The sequence below is a fragment of the Girardinichthys multiradiatus genome, chromosome 2 (assembly GCF_021462225.1).
Source record: "Girardinichthys multiradiatus isolate DD_20200921_A chromosome 2, DD_fGirMul_XY1, whole genome shotgun sequence".
NCBI classification, from domain to species: domain Eukaryota; kingdom Metazoa; phylum Chordata; class Actinopteri; order Cyprinodontiformes; family Goodeidae; genus Girardinichthys; species Girardinichthys multiradiatus.
Genome location: NC_061795.1, coordinates 4,391,213 through 4,403,535, shown reverse-complemented (window position 1 = coordinate 4,403,535; position 12,323 = coordinate 4,391,213). Strand labels below are relative to the sequence as shown.

The 12,323-nt window shown below is 40.6% G+C and overlaps 1 long non-coding RNA gene across 1 annotated transcript; it reads left to right on the top strand.

The window, feature by feature from the left end:
- The first annotated feature begins 9,695 nt into the window (after positions 1-9,695).
- On the top strand, positions 9,696-10,191 carry LOC124879226. The gene is made up of 2 exons (XR_007040979.1): positions 9,696-10,053; positions 10,136-10,191. It is a non-coding gene; the product is annotated as an uncharacterized LOC124879226 (long non-coding RNA).
- The last annotated feature ends 2,132 nt before the right edge of the window (positions 10,192-12,323 follow it).

Here is a 12,323-nt window from a genome sequence, read left to right as displayed (position 1 = left end):
CCACAACAAGGGCGTCACAGTGGACCCGCCTCTTATTCCTAAGTTTCTTGACAAAGGAGTCCAGGTAGACTCATCTCCATCTACGTTTTCAGAGCTCCATCAACAGTTTTCCAGGCTTCTGCGGAACTCTCCAGAGCTCCGTTGAGGGTTCTCTAGGCATCAATGCCACTCTCCAGAGCTCTGTCAAGGGTAAATGGAAAATGGCCTACAATCGTATAGCGCTTTATCAAGTCAGAGGACTTCAAATCACTTTACAATTCAATCAGTCATCGACCCATTTATACATACATACATTCACACTGACAGTGGTAGGCACAACTGCCCTGGGGCAGACTGACATAAGTGGGGCTGCCATGCAATCGACAAAACTGGACCCTCTGACCACAATTGGCAAGCAAGGCAGTTGAATTGTCTTACCCAAGGACACAACGACTGAGACGGATGGAGCTAAAACATTAGCTTTCAATTTCACCAGTGAATCTGTGATAGGCCTTGTGACGGGTCCAGTCCACAATTACTTGCTTGCCAGTGGAACAACTGCTCCAGCGCCTGTTTTCTGAAGGCTGACTCTTTCCTCTCCCTTCGCCCCTCTCCAGAGCACTGGGTGACTCAGGGGAGTATGAGGTCCGTGGCTCTTGATACATCCCAAAGACTTGCTGTCTTGGTCACAGATGCCCCAGCAAGACGTGCACAAACAATTTGTCCTCTTTTGAACTCTGGTATGTCACCCATAATGTTGTGTGCATTTCAATATTTTGATCAAAACTGTGCTCTTACCCTGCTAATTGAACCTTCACACTCTGCTCTTACTGGTGCAATGTGCAATCAATGAAGACTGGCTACCAGGCTGGTCCAATTTAGCCATGAAACCTCCCACACTAAAATGACAAGTGTTTCAGTTTCTTCAGTCTGCTGGATGTGATAATGCATAATCTAAACCCTTGCCAATGTTTTTACAGTAAAGGTATGAGGAAAAGTAGACACATTCTTGAGAACACTTTTTCCTTGATATCACCTTACAAACTGCTGTCATGGCATGCCTAGTTTCTAATGAACACAGTTGGATTTAACAGCTAACTGGATCGTATTAAAAAAAAACAGACATTGCTATGTTACTGATTCTGTGTAACCCAATAGACTGATTACCAAAAGTACAACTGATGGTGCACCTAAAAATCCCGTTTAAATAAATGTAACTGAAGCATTTTTTAAATTCAGTTCTGTTCAGCTAATTTATGTAGCCTGAATGTCCTGAATGATTTAGATGTCTCCCTGCTCCAACATTGCTCATTTAAATGATTGAATTATGTCCTCAGTTTGTCACAAAGTCATTCAGAAGCCGGTTATTAACAGTAAAAATCTTTTCTACCTATGGAAACCATACAAGTCATTGACTGTGCAGCAATGCCCCCTCTCCAACAAGCATGTGGAAACAGTGGATAGTAGTGTACAGGTCCTTCTCAAAATATTAGCATATTGTGATAAAGTTCATTATTTTCCATAATGTCATGATGAAAATTTTACATTCAAATATTTTAGATTCATTGCACACTAACTGAAATATTTGAGGTCTTTTATTGTCTTAATACGGATGATTTTGGCATACAGCTCATGAAAACCCAAAATTTCTATCTCACAAAATTAGCATATTTCATCCGACCAATAAAAGAAAAGTGTTTTTAATACAAAAAACGTCAACCTTCAAATAATCATGTACAGTTATGCACTCAATACTTGGTCGGGAATCCTTTTGCAGAAATGACTGCTTCAATGCGGCGTGGCATGGAGGCAATCAGCCTGTGGCACTGCTGAGGTCTTATGGAGGCCAAGGATGCTTTGATAGCGGCCTTTAGCTCATCCAGAGTGTTGGGTCTTGAGTCTCTCAACGTTCTCTTCACAATATCCCACAGATTCTCTATGGGGTTCAGGTCAGGAGAGTTGGCAGGCCAATTGAGCGCAGTGATACCATGGTCAGTAAACCATTTACCAGTGGTTTTGGCACTGTGAGCAGGTGCCAGGTCGTGCTGAAAAACAAAATCTTCATCACCATAAAGCTTTTCAGCAGATGGAAGCATGAAGTGCTCCAAAATCTCCTGATAGCTAGCTGCATTGACCCTGCCCTTGATAAAACACAGTGGACCAACACCAGCAGCTGACACGGCACCCCAGACCATCACTGACTGTGGGTACTTGACACTGGACTTTTGGCATTGTGGCATTTCCTTCTCCCAAGTCTTCCTCCAGACTCTGGCACCTTGATTTCCGAATGACATGCAGAATTTGCTTTCATCCGAAAAAAGTACTTTGGACCACTGAGCAACAGTCCAGTGCTGCTTCTCTGTAGCCCAGGTCAGGCGCTTCTGCCGCTGTTTCTGGTTCAAAAGTGGCTTGACCTGGGGAATGCGGCACCTGTAGCCCATTTCCTGCACACGCCTGTGCACGGTGGCTCTGGATGTTTCTACTCCAGACTCAGTCCACTGCTTCCGCAGGTCCCCCAAGGTCTGGAATCGGCCCTTCTCCACAATCTTCCTCAGGGTCTGGTCACCTCTTCTCGTTGTGCAGCATTTTCTGCCACACTTTTTCCTTCCCACAGACTTCCCACTGAGGTGCCTTGATACAGCACTCTGGGAACAGCCTATTCGTTCAGAAATTTCTTTCTGTGTCTTACCCTCTTGCTTGAGGGTGTCAATAGTGGCCTTCTGGACAGCAGTCAGGTCGGTAGTCTTATCCATGATTGGGGTTTTGAGTGATGAACCAGGCTGGGAGTTTTAAAGGCCTCAGGAATCTTTTGCAGGTGTTTAGAGTTAACTCGTTGATTCAGATGATTAGGTTCATAGCTCGTTTAGAGACCCTTTTAATGATATGCTAATTTTGTGAGATAGGAATTTTGGGTTTTCATGAGCTGTATGCCAAAATCATCCGTATTAAGACAATAAAAGACCTGAAATATATCAGTTAGTGTGCAATGAATCTAAAATATATGAATTTTGAAGTTTCATCATGACATTATGGAAAATGATGAACTTTATCACAATATGCTAATATTTTGAGAAGGACCTGTATATATAAATGAATATAGCATTTTTCTGTACAGTTTTCTGTAAATCCCGTCTTTTTTATCATTGTCAGTTTCACCCCATAAAAGAAGGCTGCTTTTAGATCACAAAAACTGTGAACTCTTGTGTGATGAAGATACTCGTCATCTTCCGCTTCATCCGGGACCGGGTCGCAGGGGCAGCAGACTCAGTAGACTCAGTAGAGACACCCAGACATCCCTCTCCCCAGACATCTCCTCCAGCTCGTCAGGGGGAATCCCAAGGCATTCCCAGACCAGCTGAGAGACATAGTCCCTCCAAAGTATCCTGGGCCATCCCTTGGGCCTCCTCCCAGTGGGGCGTGCCTGGAACACCTCCCAAGGAAGGTGTCCAGGAGGAATCCAGTATAGATGCCCGAGCCACCCTAACTGGCTCCTTTCTATGTGGAGGAACAGCGGCTCTACTTTGAGCTCCTCACGGATGGCCGAGCTCCTCACCCTATCTCTAAGAGGGCTCCCGGCCACCCTACGAACGAAGCTCATTTCAGCCGCTTATATCCGGTATCTCGTTCTTTCGGTCATGACCCAAAGCTCATGGCCATAGGTGAGGGTAGGAACGTAGACCAACCGGTAAATCGAGAGCTTCGTTGTCGGCTCAGCTCTCTCTTCACCTCAACGGATCGGCACAGCCTCCCCATTACTGCGGCATCCACATTGATCCGTCTGTCAATCTCCCGCTCCATTCTCCCATCACTCGTGAACAAGACCCCAAGATACTTGAACTCCTCCACTTGAGGCAGGAACTCCCCACCAACCTGAAGAGGGCAAGCCACCCTTTTCCGGTCGAGAACCATGGCCAGGACCGGTGACATAGGGCAGCCCTGCTGGAGTCCAACATGCACCGGGAACAGGTCCAACTTAGTGCCGCCAATGCGGACCAAACTCCTGCTCCACTTGTACAGAGACCGGATGGCCCCTAAGAAAGGGCCCCCCATTCCATACTCCTGGAGCAACCCCCACAGGACACCACGAGGGACACAGTCGAATGCCTTCTCCAGGTCCACAAAACACATGTGGACCGGTTGGACAAACACCCATTAACCCTCAAGTACCCTGCAGACAGTGTAGAGCTGGTCCAATGTTCCACGGCCGGGAAAAAAACCACACTGCTCCTCCTGAAGCCGAGGTTCGACTATCAGCCAGACTCTCCTCTCCAATACTCTCCAATACCCCTATCTTCCTTTTAAAAAGTTGTAAAAGGGCTTAGTCTACACATACACATGGTCATTTTAGCAGAATTACATATAGTGATCCAATAGCCAGAGGAGTAGGAAAGAGAAACAGGTCATGTCTTTAATTTAAGAAATGGAAAGCAGGCTACCAAAAAATAAAAAAAGAGAGGAAGAGAAAATTCCCAACTTCATGAGACAAACAGCACGACTGAACTAACACACAAGCTAATATCATGAGTTGTCTTAGAGTGAAATGAGCACATTGGAGCTTTATTTTGACATAGATAACATAGATAATTGCAACCATAAAATTGTCAGTCCAAAAATAATTTCCAGTAATTATTCCAACAATTGCTAATAATCTTCTGTTTGTCCAAATAAAAAAACCATAATGAATTCTGGGCATTTAACTTTTATAATGCTATTTTAATAGCATATTTTCTCAATGCAGAGACTTAACATGAAAAAAAATATGTGGGAGAGATTTTAAGCAAATAAGATGATTTAGACGGGCCCAGAATTTAATGCCACACTCCTGGAGGTGGATGGGGGAAAAGAGAAAGCTGTTGAAGGGTTGGGAATCTCAGAAAATTACCCTGTGTGGACTCGACCAAAGGTGTGATCTTATGTGATGGTTGCTTGTTTCGTTTGTCTTATGGTTTTGTGTTGGACCTGAACCATCCAGGGTCTGGTCTTTTCCAGCATCCACTACAACATTATAAGTATGACCATACTTTGTTATAAAAAAAAATGAAGCATAAAGTAATTTTAATCTGGGTCTTTTTTTTTCTTTCTTACACTCTGTCTGTAAGCAGACAGTAAATAATGTGGCTAATTGTAAAGGCATCCAAAGCAAAGATAATTAGAGCATTTTCCTGGAACAACATCCATATCTGATATCTTGCTCTCTGTCTGCAGATGCACAAGCATGTGATCCAGAAGAAAATAGCAGGTAAATTGAAGGCATTAAAGTCATCTTAGTTGGCTGGAGCCAGGAGTGATTAGATAAATTGACTTGTTGCAAATGTCTCACAGGGAACACTTTATTAGGCTTAAAAAGTAAGAATTAGATTATTCTTATTAATGGACTTTTAGTTTTACTCTCCAAAACGTGCCAATAAAAGTGGCTTTTCTTGACATTCTAAAAGCGGTTTTAGATATCATTAAACAATTTTTCTTTCCTAAAATGGTGTATTAATTATCCATCCATCCATCCATCCATTTTCTATACCTGCTTCTTCCATACCAAGTCACGGGGGAGCTGGTGCCTATCGCCAGCAGTCTACGGGTGAGATAATGTTTTAGTTGTATTATTATTTATATTTAGCCCCGCTTTCTGTTTGTCTGCAACCGTCGCTCTTTTGTGGAAAATCTTATGGTTTCACAGATCTTCTTAGCATAACACTTTGATGGAAATAAGCTTCTGAGGGGTCCCTACTGTCCCAACCTCTGATGGTATTTAGTAACTTATTTAGTGGCCTTTCTTGGTGCATGTATATTTCTGATGCAAAACCAAAACATTTAATTTTCTTAAAATTGTCTGTCACACCAATTCACTTTCTTTTAACATGCACTGACCGTGGTGATTCAACAGGACCTTTAAACTGTAGCTAATAGATGTTTTTTTCACTTTCAGTTTGAGGAGATCTTGCAGGTTAGAAACATCTAAAAAGGCATTGAAATTGCACTTAAGCTGAAATGATCAAATATGTTTTTTGTTAGAATTTTAGAAAATTATAACAGATTCAGTAAAGGTAAATTGCATTTGAAGTCTAACTTTGTCCTCTCATTATATAACTTGAAGAAAGTGTTTCAAGCTAGGATTACATACTTGAGAAAACGCTTTAAGAAAAACGGCTTACCTACAAATTACAGCCTTACAACTGATTTATCATTTATATTTTGCATTTAATTGGGCAAAAATGTTGAATTATCATTTTGCCATTAAGATATAAAATGTATAAAATGTATAAAATGTTAAATATGCCAACAATTTTATAAACAGCGAAATAATCACTTGAGTATGTCTCTCCCACTCTATGAACTGTCTAATCAGCAACCAGTCAAGGACCAAGTACTGGGATAGGCAGCTTGGAACAGATGATCCCCTGTTGGAACCCCTCCAGCTCTGGTGCATTGAGTTCATTACTCATGGAGAGATCTAATCCTGGCTTCTGCCTCATCACTCATGGCACTTTCAATCATTCAGAGACAAACTACAAGTGTAAAACTTGACATATCACTAACAGAAATTGATGTCATGAGCATGGAGGAAAGACAATAAATAAGTTTTTCCTCTAATGCTAAAGTCGGATCACATAGTTGCAGGGGTTTAAAAGTCTGAAGGAAAGTCTGAATGACGTTTTTGGATTAATGCAAACTGGCTTACTATTCCTATTCCTATTAAGTTTGTAACATTTCCATTTTCAGAGGGAATACTCTAAGAAGAATCTTCAATCTTCCTTCTCTGCAGCAACCTTCAGGTGTCATTCTTAAGCCGGCCTTCAGGTTAGGTCTCCCTTACTAATGTCATTGTGAACTTTACTTGTTTCTTAGTCATGATCACGTATGCCGAAAAAATAAAATGTCCAGTGCAACATGATACAGTATACATATAATACTGTGAAAAAGCTTTCACCCATTACAGACTTGTGATTCTGATTTTTCTGTTCCAAATAACAGTCCACCTTGTTAAATCATGAAGAAACTAAGGCTCATGACAATTTAAAACAAAAACTGAGTTCAGTCTAACTCACCGGATCTGATTACCACCAGAGAATTAGAAATTACTGAAATGGATTCGGTCGGACAGCATGAAGTAGGTCAAAAGATTTTAAAAAGCAACAAATCAGAAGGGTTTGCAGTGGCCTAGTCAAAGTCTGCATTTTAATTTGATTGAGAGAATGAGATAAACCTAAATAGGGCATTCATGCTTGAAACCCTTACAGGTCCTTCTCAAAATATTAGAATATTGTAATAAAGTTCATTATTTTCCATAATGTCATGATGAAATTTAAAATTCATATATTTTAGATTAATAGCACACTAACTGAAATATTTCAGGTCTTTTATTGTCTTAATACGGATGATTTTGGCATACAGCTCATGAAAACCCAAAATTCCTATCTCACAAAATTAGCATATTTCATCCGACCAATAAAAGAAAAGTGTTTTTAATACAAAAAAACGTCAACCTTCAAATAATCATGTACAGTTATGCACTCAATACTTGGTCGGGAATCCTTTTGCAGAAATGACTGCTTCAATGCGGCGTGGCATGGAGGCAATCAGCTTGTGGCACTGCTGAGGTCTTATGGAGGCCCAGGATGCTTCGATAGCAGCCTTTAGCTCATCCAGAGCGTTGGGTCTTGAGTCTCTCAACGTTCTCTTCACAATATCCCACAGATTCTCTATGGGGTTCAGGTCAGGAGAGTTGGCAGGCCAATTGAGCACAGTGATACCATGGTCAGTAAACCATTTACCAGTGGTTTTGGCACTGTGAGCAGGTGCCAGGTCGTGCTGAAAAATGAAATCTTCATCTCCATAAAGCTTTTCAGCAGATGGAAGCATGAAGTGCTCCAAAATCTCTTGATAGCAAGCTGCATTGACCCTGCCCTTGATAAAACACAGTGGACCAACACCAGCAGCTGACACGGCACCCCAGACCATCACTGACTGTGGGTACTTGACATTGGACGTCTGGCATTTTGGCATTTCCTTCTCCCCAGTCTTCCTCCAGACTCTGGCACCTTGATTTCCGAATGACATACAGAATTTCCTTTCATCCGAAAAAGTACTTTGGACCACTGAGCAGCAGTCCAGTGCTGCTTCTCTGTAGCCCAGGTCAGGCGCTTCTGCCGCTGTTTCTGGTTCAAAAGTGGCTTGACCTGGGAAATGCGGCACCTGTAGCCCATTTCCTGCACACGCCTGTGCACGGTGGCTCTGGATGTTTCTACTCCAGACTCAGTCCACTGCTTCCGCAGGTCCCCCAAGGTCTGGAATCGGCCCTTCTCCACAATCTTCCTCAGGGTCCGGTCACCTATTCTTGTTGTGCAGCGTTTTCTGCCACACTTTTTCCTTCCCACAGACTTCCCACTGAGGTGCCTTGATACAGCACTCTGGGAACAGCCTATTTGTTCAGAAATTTCTTTCTGTGTCTTACCCTCTTGCTTGAGGGTGTCAATAGTGGCCTTCTGGACAGCAGTCAGGTCGGCAGTCTTACCCATGATTGGGGTTTTGAGTGATGAACCAGGCTGGGAGTTTTAAAGGCCTCAGGAATCTTTTGCAGGTGTTTAGAGTTAACTCGTTGATTCAGATGATTAGGTTCATAGCTCGTTTAGAGACCCTTTTAATGATATGCTAATTTTGTGAGATAGGAATTTTGGGTTTTCATGAGCTGTATGCCAAAATCATCCGTATTAAGACAATAAAAGACCTGAAATATTTCAGTTAGTGTGCAAGGAATCTAAAATATATGAATGTTAAATTTTCATCATGACATTATGGAAAATAACGAACTTTATCACAATATGCTAATATTTTGAGAAGGACCTGTGTATGTGGATGAATAATAATAAAAATTAAATCTGAAATTAGTTGTCCCAAATTCCTCCACAGTTGCCAGTTATACCAATTGTTTGAAAGCCATTGTTAGCCCTAAGGGAGGCAAAACTACTTTTTACATATAGGGCCAGGTTAGTTTGGATTCCTTTTTTTCCCTTAACACATGAAATGACCATGTGAAAAATCCTTTCTGACTTTACTCAGATTATTATTATCTGAAACTGAGAATGTTTTATGTCATTGAGCAAAGACAGATCCCTGTCAAAATTATTTACGGGAACGTTGCTGTGAAAGTGTATAATTCTTTGGTTAGATCGTTTGATCATTTGAGTGATAAACCTAGAGGTAGAAACTACCCCACTGCCTGGATGTTCTGACTTTAATGCTGAAAACCTTTGTTTTTAATTGCAGTTATGTGGAAAATCCATGTGTATGGTATTAAGACTCTGAAACAACGTAGCAAACAGACCACCCACTGTCTGTCTGTTTTTTTTTTTTACATTTCCAGATACATGTTTAGACGAACCAAGGAATGTAGAATAAGACAAATGGTAATAAATGGAATGAGTCAAATCCTTTGGTGAAAAAACAATTGATATATTAGAAGATTGTCAGAGTCTCTGTGTGTGTGTGTGTGTTGCGTGTGTGTTGTGTACTTGTTTTTCTAATCATTCAGTTTCCAGTTGGTGCTGGAGTTCTCAGGTGCGCTGGATGACAGGTGTTTTCCATCTGCTGATTGCTTGGAGGAATAGTTAAGAGGGAGGCTGCCAGCACCTCGATGTCAGAGTGTTTGCCTTAATGGTAACAAGCTCAGCCACTACTGATTTTTGTGCTTCGTTTTTGAACTCAAGTAATCTTGCATTTTGTTCCCACACAGGTTTCTACCTGAGGCTTTGTTTACCTTCCTGAGTTCTGACTTCATTGCAGTGTATCTCTGAGCATCTGGATTATCAGCTACCGAGTTAAGGAACTACCATCTTGTGGATATCTCTCACTTCCACCTGTACCTTTCGGACACGGACCAAGCTGGCGGCTTCCCGTTTCCCTCGACTCCAGGACCCAGGCATCAGCACACCCTGCTTCTTCCTCCATCTTGAACATCGGCACCTGAGCTTCTTTTGGCTGGCACCAAGCTCACCACAGAGAAGACAACTGAACAATCCTCCTTCGCAAATTAAGACTCTGAATCTCTCTACTCCTGGCGGTTCTTGCTCCAACAATTTAGTAAGCCATTTCTCAGATCAGTAATCAGTTGCTTCATATCATTCGTTTGTTCACCAATCCATTTTGCTTCCTTCCCTTACAGTTGGTGTTCCCAGTTCCCGTCCTAGACTACTTTGACAATAAAAATCGTAAAACTTTTCCTTCTGAGTGTTCTCTGTATGTGGGTGTGATCTATATCGAAAATGACAAAGATAAAATACATCAGTGTTTAATAATTAAAAGGACAATAACTTTAAGAAAAATATTTTTAAGTAAAAACGTTTTGGTAAATATATTTGAGAGAATAAATGACAAAAAAAATAAAGGGCTGAGGAAAACAAGAAATTCACATCTGGAAAAAAAGTTAAGGAACAAATAGAGATGTTCAAAAACAAAATGAGTATTATCTCAGAGATAAATTATAAAAGCTCAAGACTGAAATTGAAATATCAATTTGTCAGATACTTTGATTTTATTGTTTCTAAATGAAACAAATGTTTTATTTCTTTAAATGCAATTAATGATGCATTAGATCATTTGTTAAACTATTTATTGGGTGAGTAATTCATTTAGTAAGCCATTTATGAATTTATTCCTAATTATGGCAGGATTGGTCTTGCATACATTTATTGTTTCTGTATGTGTAAAAAGTTTTGGTCAGCAAACACACAAAAACTGATGCATGATGTCAGTGTCAGCGAGCTCATCCAGTTCAGGCAGTTGAGAGGTTTTTCAATTTTTGCCTATAATTTGGAATGAGATGAAGTGGACAGTGATCAGAGAGTCCTGAAGCTGCATAGGGAACTCTGTGGTATGCTTTTTTTAAGATTGTGCAACAGTGGTCCAGTGTGTTTGTGTCTCTGGTGGAAAACTTAACATCCTGTTTGTACTTTGGTAGTTGATTTGAGAGATTTGCACTGTTAAAATCCTCAAGAACAATGATGTGAGAGTCTGGGTGCCTTTACTCAATTTTTATTAGCTAAGCAAATCGTTTTCCACCCTCTTTATGTGCAGGCTTGCACAGGCTTGCACATAAGAACGCCCTCGTTAAATAAAATGTTTTCTTTAACACTGTGACAACTGTACACCAACATTTGTTTTTATAAAAGCAGATTCCCGATCTTCATTTTCCCCAAGAGCTCCATGCTGCGGTCTACTTGAAACAGCTGAAAATGCACAGTACCAACTAGTCTTACCACCTTGTTTGAACTTTACAAAGACACACCTTGTAGTTGTTGTTTAGCAGGGGTGAAAGCAGTTTTAAATCCTTGCCGGTACTCTTACGAAAACATTTATCACTTCATATTGTTCTCTCTCTTGCTTCATGCATTTTGAAAAAGCAAATCCAAACAAATAAAAAATGTCGCTATTTTACTGTTGGCTACATGTATGGATAAGGCAGAAATGAGAAGCACTTATCATATGGGAAAAAACACATTTTAGTTTTTTGCCAACATGTAATATTTTCAACTATTCATATTGACCCTATATCCAACTAGAGGGATAGGCAGTAGACCTAGCACTATCACCTGTGCTTGTTTCTGGGGGTCCTGCAGCTGCTATGTCTTTTTTCTGATATGGTGCCTCCTCATCCTGACCCTCAGCTTGCTCAAAATCTTGATCGATCAGTTTTTTAATTTTCTGTGGGAAACTTTTCAATTTCTTGTCTTTTCTTTTGAATAAATAGGTTATTTTTTTTCCATTATTATCATTTGTTTTTCCATTTGAGTTCAGATATTTTACTATTTCATTTTACCCGTTTTTTTTTTTTTGATATACGACAATTATTTAAAACACGAGTTGTTTCAGTCAACTACACAAATGTGGAATTTCTTTGGTGTAATTTATTGTCCGTCGTCTCCCAGCGCAAGTGTCGTTTTTTGCCACTTGAGGTTTTTCTCCCTAGCAAACCTGTATTTTGGAAGTAGACCCACATGCGCACTTGTGTACTACTAAGTCTGTTCCCACGTTGCCAGTTCATAAGCAAGTTTTTTTCAAGCCGTTCTGTGTTTTAAGATATAACAAAATAGTATGAAACACAACAATTTATTCTCTCATTGATTTTAAGTGGGGCATTCTGCAACTAGCGGAAATACATTAAAGGTAGTGGTACGTATTTCAAAGGCTGGCCGCTGACAAGAGCCCCAGGCTCCGAGAGGAGGATAGAGAAGCAAGGCAAAAATATTGAGGCTCCAAAACACAGCACAGGCAGGTAAGAAACAATTTATAATGAGTAAAAAAGAAAAAAAAAGCAAGTTATAAACAGTAAGTTATGTTTTAGACTGCATATT